The sequence below is a fragment of the Heptranchias perlo genome, chromosome 5, assembly GCF_035084215.1.
Source record: "Heptranchias perlo isolate sHepPer1 chromosome 5, sHepPer1.hap1, whole genome shotgun sequence".
NCBI classification, from domain to species: Eukaryota; Metazoa; Chordata; class Chondrichthyes; order Hexanchiformes; family Hexanchidae; genus Heptranchias; species Heptranchias perlo.
The window spans coordinates 66,156,625-66,168,819 of NC_090329.1; the positions used below are offsets into that span (position 1 = coordinate 66,156,625).

Consider the following 12,195-nt stretch of genomic DNA (forward strand, 5'->3'; position numbering starts at 1 on the left):
CTCTTTCACTGCAGCAACTCGCCAAGGCTTCTTCGACAGCACCTCCCAAACCCGCGACCTCTACCACCTCGAAGGACAAGGGCAGCAGGCGCATGGGAACAACACCACCTGCACGTTCCCCTCCAAGTCACACACCATCCCGACTTGGAAATATATCGCCGTTCCTTCATTGTCGCTGGGTCAAAATCCTGGAACTCCCTTCCTAACAGCACTGTGGGAGAACCGTCACCACACGGACTGCAGCGGTTCAAGAAGGCGGCTCACCACCACCTTCTCGAGGGCAATTAGGGATGGGCAATAAATGCCGGCCTTGCCAGCGACGCCCACATCCCGTGAACGAATAAAAAAAAAAAAAAACACTGCCCCAACATCGCGTGTTTTGGTTCTTTTGTGAAGTTCAATAAAGCATCTTTTTACCAAATTGGAGTCAGGTCAATTACCGGCAATTGAGAGTAAAATATCACAACCTGCACTCAGTTTTACTCAATCAGCCACTTCCATAATAATGAACAGCTTCCAGTACAGTTTTTATCTTGTGTGGAGCTAGCCTAATGAGAGGGAGGTCAGGAGCAATTGAAAAATTGCAGTTTAGGTGAAAATTAAAAGGAAGTGGCTGCACAGGGAGACAAATATTTTTACAGCTTTTGAAAATATTCAAAGGGAATTGAACCTGTTCCTATTCTTTGCCAAGGTTGAAGGGGACACGAAAGAAAGAAGCGTCATGCAAAAATTAAATGAAGGGAAATCCATGGTGGAGGCACAATTTTGGAACCTGGGGGCAACCGAAGGAATAGCACAACACTTGGACCCATTATTTCATGACTGACAAAGTCAACATCATGTTGTATGTGGTATGTATGAGAAAGGTTGCACTGTTTGACATTCCAGGTGATTCTCCCCATTGGGCATCAGTGCAAGACAACAAAGTTCTTCAATTGGTTCCCTGTTCACCTGGAGGCTGTGAAGGCACTTATCCTTGGAAGTATGATTGGTGGCATAATAACGGGTGAGACCAGTGCAGCTTAGGTACTAAGCAATTTCCCTGGCATGCCTTCTTTCATCTTGTGCCATTTCAACTATGAAATATTGTATTTGGGGCATATGCAAACCATCTCTCATCATAAACTTGACCTCCACTTGCTGCCCACAAAACAACTCTGCATTTAGATGTCTTGTGGCTCCATGAGTTGCTATGAAAGTCAATACTGGAAGATTTTATTTTCTTGTGCCATTGTACCACTCCATACTTATTCATATTGAATTCCATCTGCTACTTTTTTGTCCATGTCACCATCTTATCAATATCCTCTTGTTTTTCCTTTGGTCCACAGAATTATTTATTATGTCTCCTATTTTAGTATTGTCTGCAAATATGGACACCAGTCCCTCTAGCCCTATATCCAAATCATTGATGTACATAGTGAACAGAAGCAGTTCCAAAATAGAACCTTGCGCGACACTTCTACCCAGTTGCAACCACTCTGCGAAACTGCCCTTAACTTCTACACCCTGTTTCCTCCCTTCTAACCAGTTTATAATCCAAATTGCTATCCTTCCCCAAATTCCATTCCCTTTAATCTTCTCCAGTAGTCTCCTATGTGGTACCTTGTCAAAGGCTTTCTGAAAGTCCATGTAGACTACACCCACTGCACTGCAACCACCACCCCCACCCACCCCCCCCTCACCCCGTCCCCCTTCCACCATATTTGCCATCTCCTCAAATAAATCTATCAGGTTTGTCAGCATGATCTTCCTTTATTAAATCCATGTTGGCTGCTTCCTATTATTTTCCCTTTATCTAGATATTTAGTCATTTCTTCTTCAATTAAAAATTACAAAATTTCCCTACCACAGTTGTTCAACTAACTGGCCTGAAACTACTTGGGTTAGCTCTGTCCTTTTTTAAATCGGGTGTTACTTTGGTCTCCCGTCCTCTGTCATACATTCAATCCCAATTGAATCCTGATATATGGACTTGAATCTCATGAAAACTTGCACAATAGTAATGGCATTATTGTAGCATAGCTGTTCCAGGAAATTAAAGCCTTATTGACTGACGCCATTACTTGCTCCATGAAAAAATGTTCTGGCTATTAGCAAGGCTCCACTGTTGCCATGGCCGAAACAGTATTTAAGTTTATTATCATAGCTCTGCCCCTCACCCTTATTAAAACAAACGGCGATCCCAAATCTCCTGAATGGACGCTTGTTTCCTCGCCACTGCCATTTAGACTGAAAAACAACAGAACTGGTGATCTGCTGGCCTCCGAGATCAATATGGAAAACAGAAAGCCGTTCTCTTAACTTTATTAGGTTTTACACTCATAAGGAAAGAATCTGTACATTAACTCTAGTACTTTCCCAAATGTTAGAATTATAGGAATATAGGAACATAGGAACAGGAGTAGGCCATTCAGCCCCTCGTGCCTGCTCCGCCATTTGATAAGATCATGGCTGATCTGTGATCTAACTCCATATACCTGCCTTTGGCCCATATCCCTTAATACCTTTGGTTGCCAAAAAACTATCTATCTCAGATTTAAATTTAGCAATTGAGCTAGTAGCCTTTGTGTGTAGAAATGTTTTCTAACCTCACTCCTGAAAGGTCTGGCTCTAATTTTTAGACTGTGCCCCCTACTCCGAAAATCCCCAACTAGCGGAAATCGTTTCTCTTTATCCATCCTATCCGTTCCCCTTAATATCTTATAAACTTTGATCATATCACCCCTTAACCTTCTAAACTCTAGAGAATACAACCCCAATTTGTGTAATCTCTCCTCGTAACTTAATCCTTGAAGTCCGGGTATCATTCTAGTAAACCTACGCTGCACTCCCTCCAAGGCCAATATGTCCTTCCAAAGGTGCAGTGCCCAGAACTGCTCACAGTACTCCAGGTGCAGTCTAACCAGGGTTTTGTATAGCTGCAGCATAACTTCTGCCCCCTTGTACTCCAGTCCTCTAGATATAAAGGCCAGCATTCCATTAGCCTTCTTGATTATTTTCTGCACCTGTTCATGACACTTCAATGATCTATGTACCTGAACCCCTAAGTCCCTTTGGACATCCACTGTTTTTAACTTTTTACCATTTAGAAAGTACCCTGTTCTATCCTTTTTTGATCCAAAGTGGATGACCTCTCATTTGTCTACATTGAATTCCATCTGCCACAGTTTTGCCCATTCACCTAATCTATCAATATCCCTTTGTAATTTTATGTTTCCATCTACACTGCTTACAATGCCACCAATCTCTGTGTCATCGGCAAACTTAGATATGAGACTTTCTATGCCATCATCTAAGTCGTTAATAAATATTGTGAATAATTGAGGCCCCAAGACAGATCCCTGTGGGACTCCACTAGTCACATCCTGCCAATGTGAATACTTACCCATTATCCCTACTCTCTGTCGCCTTTCGCTCAGCCAATTTCCTAACCAAGTCCGTACTTTTCCCTCGATTCCATGGGCTTCTATCTTAGCTAACAGTCTCTTATGTGGGACCTTATCAAATGCCTTCTGGAAGTCCATATAAATAACATCCATTGACATTCCCCTGTCCACTACTTTAGTCACCTCTTCAAAAAATTCAATCAGGTTTGTCAGGCACGACCTACTTTTCACAAATCCATGCTGGCTCTCCCTGATTAACTGAAAATTCTCGAGGTGTTCAGTCACCCTATCCTTAATTATAGACTCCAGCATTTTCCCCACAACAGATGTTAGGCTAACTGGTCTATAATTCCCCGGTTTCCCTCTCTCTCCTTTCTTAAAAAGCAGAGTGACATGTGCTATTTTCCAATCTAGAGGGACAGTTCCTGAATCTATTATAGTTAGGGCATCTGCAATCTGCTAACCTACTTCCTTTAAAACCCTGGGATGGAAACCATCTGGTCCTGGGAATTTGTCACTCTTTAGTGCTATTATTTTCTTCATTACTGTTGCTTTACTTATGTTAATTTTATCGAGTCCCTGTCCCCAATTCAATATTAGTTTTCTTGGGATTTCCAGCATGCTATCCTCTTTTTCTACTGTAAATACTGACGCAAAGTAATTATTCAACATGTCCGCCATTTCCCCATTGTCAATGACAATATCCCCACTTTCAGTTTTTAAGGGGACAACACTGCTCCTGACCACCCTCTTTTTCCGAATGTAACTATAAAAGTTCTTCGTATTGGTTTTGATATCCCTTGCGAGTTTCTTTTCATACTCTCTTTTTGTAGCTCTTACTATCTGTTTTGTGACCCTTTGTTGATCTTTGTATCTTTCCCATTCGCCAGGATCTGTGCCATTTTTTGCCTTTTTGTATGCCCTTTCCTTATGTTTTATACTGTCCCTTACCTCTTTAGTACCTGTTTTTTTTTGGCAAGTAGAGTTCTTGCCCCTCAGGGGTATAAACCGATTCTGTATCAGGTTAAATGTTTCTTTAAACATTTCCCACTGATCATCAGTCGTTTTACCCATTAACAGATTTACCCAGTTTACCTTGGACAGTCTCTGTCTCATCCCATTGAAGTCGGCCTTACCCAAGTCTAGAATCTTGGCAGCTGATTCACTTTTTTCCCTTTCAAATACTACAATGAACTCGATCATGTTATGATCATTTTATTGATTTAATGATTATTATTCATTGTACATGAAGCGCCTTGAAGATGTTCTTGAATTTGATCACGCAGTGAACTATGAAATCTCAATAAAGTTCCCAGAAATAGTCAGAATTCGGTGGATTGGAACCATGGACCTGGACCATCCATAAGGGTATATTACCATCAAAAGCAACATTCTAATGTGTTTTCAATATTTTATTTGAGGAAAATATCTTGTGCATAGTTTTGAGGTGACAGAACGAATTATAGCAGATAAAGCTGCAGAGACCAGAATCACATTAGCTTAATAAATAGCCATGATCATAACTTGTTTAGTTAATGTTCGTGTATCGCTCTGAAAGGTGTTCACAGGCAGACAACTCCGAGCTGAAATTTATGAAGCGTAATCATGCAGTAAAATTCAACTGAAAGCAACTTTTGTCAGGTTCATTGCCAAGGTACTTTCCAGTTTATTACTTATTCAAATTCGCATTCAGAAGATTTAAAATTGTTTCATTATCATGGATCAACTTCGGAAGCCAGAGGAAGACTTCGATTTGGTCAGAGTTTTGAATCAAAACTACAAAGAACATTGGACGGCTGCTAAGACCCAGAAACGAATTTCAGTGGAATTATCCAGTAAGGTTGATCTACTCACAAATTGGTTAATAAATATATTAAAGACTAAACTGCTGCAATGAGAGGACTCTTTTTGATTAAATAACTACGTTTTTGTAGTTTCAAGCGTTATTATAAAAAACCATTGTCACAGACGGGTGCCCCTTGTCACTGAGGGATACAAAATATCAGTATGATTCCAAATATTTTGAGCAAGATTGTTAAGAATGGTTTCGAAACTACGAGGGTCCCGAAATATGAATGGTTCTGCCTTCCCAGCAAAGGTGGCGGTAACATGCGAAAACCTGCATCAGAAGATAAAATGCCTTTTAAAAATCTGTCTCAACCTCTTTTTTGTATCTACATCAGTCCTCTCTACAGCATGTACTCCCTCTTTCACCAATATTGCCACATCTCCTTTCTTCATACTTTAATAACATCTGCCCAATCAAGTGGCTCTCTCTCTCTGTATCACAACTGGGTATCTCTGGATCCCTCAACCAGGTCCCCTTCTGTCTTCCCTCAAACAGGGTCTCTCCCCCGCTCCCTTCCTGTCCTAAAATAAATAACATTGGAAGTTGGTTCTTCAGACAGACTCCTGCTCACGCTCTCATTATTTCCTTCTTGACTTCTCTTTTCATCACTATGTATCTCCTTTGTTCTCCTAATTCATTTCATACTCCCCTTTTCTGCCCTTTCTTACTCTTCTGCTCTACCTCTCTCTCCTGTTTGTTACTGCAACAATTTCCCTATCAAATCTCAGCTCATCTAAAACCCTATTGATACATCCTGTCCCATACTCAGTCCCATTCACCTATAACCCTTATCATTGCCAGCCTCCAGATATTTCTTGTCTTTCAATGCATTGAATTCAAAATCCTTATCCCTGTTTACAGATCTCACTATTTCCTCAACTCACCTTCCCTCCTCCAGGTCTATATTGAAGCTTGTTCCCTTTGGCCCTCCAACTCTTGCCTTCTGTGCATTCGCCCAATCTCCATTCCACCAGAGATATTCAGCTGTCTCAGTCCTACTTAAACCCCATCACCTCACTCCATCTCTCCTTAGCTTTAGAATTCTCCTCGAAGCCTATATTTTGACCACCCGTTCGTCCTCTCCGCAATCTCTTTCACTATTGCTTTTCATCTGCTTCTCCTCTGTGGCTTTGGGATGTTTTCTCCATTAAAGGTGCTATGTAAATACAAGCGGTTACTGATATCTGCTATTTGCTCAATAAAATTATGAAACGTTAAAATAAAATCGGCAGGAAGAGGGACATCTATCCACCAGCCCTTGTTTCATTCGCACTTTATGTTCAACTGCCCTGTTGAAACATATTCTTTTGTTTCTTTCGTGTCTTAAAACAGCCTCTTTATTTAACGTGAGTATTTATGAAGGATTGGGAATTAGAGGACGTTTGAGAGTGCCATCCCTTCACTCCGCCCTCACAGGCCTTCATCAATGTTTAAGATTTTGCATTCAGCCTCTAGATGCATCTGTGCACACTGACCCTCTACTGCACCTCCGTTCGCGGTGTCTATTTCAGGGAACTGATTGATTTCTCCAGCAGCTCGTCCAGTGCGTGGTGGGCGGCGCTTCCACCCACATGAAGTCACTCTCAGCGAATCCGCAGCAGATGAGGAAGTGCTTTACCATATTAAACTGGGCTCGAATCTTTGATGAACTTTCTAGCGATCTTCACATGGGATAAGAGCTGATGACAGTGATTTAAACTGAATCAGTCTTGAAAAGGTAGGACAGAGTTCCCGTTTTAAAATGAGAACTTCTCAGATTCATAAGCAAAATTCTTTCAAAGTAAATATAAATTACTATTCAAGTATATTTTCAGTTTAACATTGCGATATGCGGAAGATTTCCTTTGCGTGTTATGTTTAATGAGATCGTAAACTTATCTATAAACGAGTTTACAATTCCTTTAGCATGAAGGTAATACTCCCTGCTTCGAAACGTTCAGGGTCTTTGTATCCGAATACAATAGAGGTATTGCAGGAATTATAACCCTTTTATTGCCAAATTCTTCAACTATTAAGGTTGCAGGCTCTGCAACTTGTCGCTGCAACGCGATTTCACGTGTGTATGGATCCAAAAGCAGCAGTGTAACTCGGGATTCAGGTCCTGGTGTGAAACTTGAATGCATTAAGGCAAGTACCGGGGCTTGACGCCGTTTGGAGTGTAACTGCAGTCCGGTGTTGTTTGGTTTAAAATGCTGAAGCGATCTGTTATATTTCCTGGGCACTTTAAAAGCTTAGTTTGGAGCCCCTTTAATGCGGACAGCCACTACTTGCTCTGTCCCAATATTGAAAATATAGCCAATAAGATTGGAGTTTTGTGCATCTGTATAAGCATGTATGGATGGAGTTCCACCCTTGGTGGACAGACTCTTCAGTCAGAGCCAGGTGGAGCCTACGGTATAACTCCAATCTTGCTAGCTGCACTTTTCATTCCGTAGGGGAGATTTCCCAGAATCTGTGTCCAGGCACACTGGATCACCTGGGTGCTGCGAATGTCAGAAAATCAGGTGGATCAGAGTGTGTGCCTGTAAACGAACCCATCTGATTTTCCTTCCATTGAAATTTATAAGAGGAAAATCAGGTGGGTTCCTTTCCAGCCGTGTTCTTTGACCCGCCTGATTTTCTAATATTTGCTGCACCCAGGCAATCAAGTGGGCCTGTGCATAGACCCAGGAAAATGTCCATTCATATCTAATGGGTTCAGATTATAGTGTAACATCACACATCTGCCAACTTTTAAGTTTTGAAAGTGCGTGTGTGCTTCATTTTGTGTTTCAGCTATCTTTTTATGGAGTATTTGACCTTTTATAAAACCAGCTATGAATCTATTGTACCAATAATACATAAACGTAACAAATGAAAATATATTTTAGTGAAACAATTACACAACGAGGCCAAAAGTCCTCGACTTTTCTGGCGCACTCCCAATGTAACCCTGGGTAGAGTGCACCAGAAGGGCTACAAACTAGTCTGGGACCCACCATAGCGGATTCTGGTCTAACTTTGAAGTTTCCTGAATGGTCTCTTGGGAGCTGATCCTCTGCTCACCTCAAGCAAGGCCACTGACAAGGGAAGGGGTGGAGGGAGAACTCGCAACTCTGGACGTTCCTACGTCCCCAGCTCTCAGAGGAACTTGCCCTAGGTTTAACCTGATGAGAACAGGTATGCCATGCTGCAAAATTATTATGGAAGTGGGCACCAACTGAGGGAACTGCCAAGTTGCGCCAGATTTTCCAGCAGGTTGGAGCAGGTGGGCACCTCAAATGCATCCCTGTGGTTTGAGCATCTGTCATTCATGTGTAAAACAGGGGCTCCCTCACCCTGTGAACTTTGGTGTGGTCAGCGGCGGATCTTCTGGACAGGTACAACCCAATACCTATGCACCCATCGCAGAGTCTCTGCCCCCGTGGGGCAGATTTTGCTGGAGCAGGGCATCTTGCAGCGTGTTAGACCTGTTCGTGCACATTTAGGTTTTAAAATGTTTTGCCCACAAAGTTGCTGGAAGTGCGAGCTGATAATGGTGCAGTGAAGGCAACAGGGCATCTGGGACCTTAGTGAACAACAGGATAAATAGTGTATCTCCTTAACCAATGAGATTAAAGGATTGAGAAATAAACAGGGGAAGGGCTGAGAAGGAGGGTGAATTAGAGTGGGTGAATTTAGGTACAGAAAAAGAAATAAAGAGAGGGAATGAAAGATTAGATTTGGAGAGAGAGAAAAAAAGATTGGACTAGGAGAGAGAGGAAAAAGGGACAGAAGGGAAAAGTGAGAAATAAAATTTTAAAATTGAAAATTTGACATTTTTAAAATCTCCTAAAATAATTCACAACCTGAAGGAATGAGACTCCACATTTATAATTGTTCACTTTCTCGGTATGAGTGATTGATTGGCAGTCATTAACAATTATCACATTTTTAAAAGGGTACTTATGCTGTTAATTACTTGACTTAATTTTCTGTGGTGAGTTTAATGTGCAATTATTGTGCAAATGCAGAAATTTCATGAAAATCACGGGGTGGTTAAGCATGAAATGCCTTGCTACAAGTTACTGGCCGATCTGTGCATTAATAACAGCATGCTTCGTTCAGATGCTGTTATTTTTTCAACAAAATATGTTTGTCTGATTACGCTCCTGTGAAGCGCTTTGGGATATTTTACTACGTTAAATGCGCTTTATAAATGCAAGTTGTTGTTGATAGAAATTACTTTTTTTTAAATAAAAAATTGATACACGAAACAATGATACTTATTTTACACTTCTAGACTGAGTTAATGAGAAAAACATCAAATGCTAGAAATCTGAAATAAACCCACTAAAGGCTGAAATGCACAGCAGGTCAGTCAACATCTAAAGAAGAGAAAGCTGAATGTTTTAGGTGCAAACTATCGTCAAAGTTGTCACAAAGGGTCTTCACATAAAACATTAAACTGTCTTTTCTCTTTCAGATGCTGAGAGGCCTGCTGAATGTTTCACAGGCATTCACAGTTTCTCTTTTTCTCTCTACTACACACGTGAATTGATTAGATAAGGGACTTTTAGTACCAGCGATCTAATTTGTACAGTAATGTGACTGGAATGGGAATATCATAAGATTAAGCAATGATGGTCCAATAATAAACAAATGTTGGGACTGTGCCAGGGATTTGGGGACAGGTAGGTTGATTGAAGGGTGAAAGCTGCTACCAGGAATTATCAGTGTTCTCCCAGCACAACAGAGTTTGAATCTATTCTTCCTGTTTGATACCTCCTCCTGTTATTTCAAGCGTACTAGTAAAGATTGGGTCATGATTTTAATCCTGGTGATAACTTAGGTTAACAAAACAATTTTGAATTATTTTTTGTTTAATTTTCCTGGTGGTCATGATTACCTTTGAGTTTTCGCTTCTAGATACCATATGTGGGCAGGAACTTCACAGCTGTTTTCATAAATCGGATTCCAGGAAGAGGGAGAAGTACTACGTGATAACCATGAGAAACTGGTTGTCTCACGGTCTGAACTCTGCTGTCCATATATTTAAATATTGATATATGATAGATTTATCAGTAACCCCTCCTTCCACCTTGCCTACCAAAAAGGAAATGTGGGCCTTGGTTTCTGGATAATTTAATATTTAATAATTTATTAAGCTAATGGTTTAATTTACATTACAATCAGTAATCTTATCTAAAGTTTCATCTCAGATAACTTCCATACTAAAACTGATGTACGAATGTTATACTTCATGATTTACTGATGTCCCAACAATTTTCTCCCTTACTCTGTTGAAGACACTGACTCATTCCACAAACACAGGTAACTCCCAGTACTTTGCAAAAATACCATTCTTCATGCAAGAGTGTCGACAGGGTTGGTACATGCAAAATTCTTATAGGGCTCGACAGGTTAGATGCAAGGAGGAAGTTTCCCCTGGCTGGGGAAATCTAGAAACCAGGGGTCACAGTCTCAGAATAAAAGGAAGGCCATTTAGGACTGAGATAAGGAGAAATTTCTTCACTTAGAGGAAGGTGAGTCTTTGGAATTCTCTACCCCAGAGGGCTGTGGAGGCTCAGTCATTGAGTACATCCAAAACAGAGATCGATAGATTTCTAGATATTAAAGGCATCAAGGGATATGGGGATGGTGCAGGAAAATGGCGTTGAGGTAGAAGATCAGCCATGTTCTTGTTGAATGGCGGAGCAGGCTCGAGGGGCCGGATGGTCTACACCTGCTCCTATTTCTTATGTTCTTATATGTTTGCAGGCTATTGACAGATGTGGGACATCCTAACCAAGTCCAATCCTGTCCTTGTCCAATGTGCACATGTGCAGCTTAACACATGATTTTTCCCTCTGTTATAGCCCAGGAATACTAAGACTAAGCCCTACCGCCATCTTGCCAAAGAACAAAGATTAAATCTGGGCCTTCCTGATCTGTATGCTTTAGTACCCCAATAGGGGGGATAGAATCTATCTCCTCATGGTACTTGATTTTCTCTTGGGTGGCTGTGGCATTGCATTCCTTATAAGGATCTATTTTTCCTCTTGAGTAAGGAAGGGTGGGGAGTGCATTCTTGGGAAGCCACAATTTAAGTTTCACTGTTGGGATTACCTTGATATGAGTATGATCAGAAATTCAACTCGGTTGAGATTATATCATTCATCGGCTGGGTCTTCCATCACTTAAACTCCATGGGGAACAACCGTATAGCAGCCGAAGACGCAGGAATTAAGTTAAAGGGACAAAGGTGCCATTAAGGTAGAGCCCAAGGCCTACCCAGGTAAATCATTGGGGGTCAGATTAAAGGGAGAGGAGCTGTTGTCAATGATAGAAACTGCAGAGGTGGTGAGGATTCACATGAGGTCCATTGTGGGTGGTAATGTTGATGTACAGGGTGAAGTTGAGTGAGGGAAAAAGAGCAAAGAATTCAGAGACGAGGAGAATGTGGGTCAAGTTTAAATTACGAAAATAAGGATTTGTTTGGTACAAAAGTTATGAGGCAAATAAGAAGCGATCTTGGTGAGGAAATCACAATGGACCATGTGGTTTGAAAACAAACCAACAAGGCTAAGGAAATACGAAGCAGTAATTTTATAATCAGATAACATTTTCAGTAAACAAGAAAAGCCCCAAGCTCTTTTGATTCAACAGTTTTGAGATTTTTCATCCTGTTGCCAAATTGAACAGGTTTTTATAATAAACATATCTGAGCATTGCATTAAAAAAGAATTAGGTAGAGAACAAGAAAATTTGACAGAACAAGAAAAACTGCACAAGAAGTGGGCAGGAAGAAGCAAAGTAGAGAATGAGGGGAGGGGGGGAGAGAATTTAGTACAGGAGTTGATGGCTTTCAGGGAATTCGGATTCTCGTGTTTCAAAAATCTTAAGGTACATACAGACTGAAAGATCATAACATGGTTTCAAGTGGATGCTGCAGCAATACCTTAGATTCAGGGTTTCCCGTGTTATCCCAGTATAACC

At 41.0% G+C, this 12,195-nt stretch overlaps 1 protein-coding gene across 1 annotated transcript in view; it reads left to right on the plus strand.

Moving 5' to 3' along the window:
* The first annotated feature begins 6,877 nt into the window (after window positions 1-6,877).
* Window positions 6,878-12,195, plus strand: part of LOC137321401 (adhesion G protein-coupled receptor F4-like) — a 118,566-nt gene continuing 113,248 nt past the window's right edge. The window contains exon 1 of the mRNA XM_067983789.1: window positions 6,878-6,955. The gene's annotated coding sequence lies outside the window, so the exon portion shown is untranslated. The remainder of the gene's footprint in view (window positions 6,956-12,195) is intronic.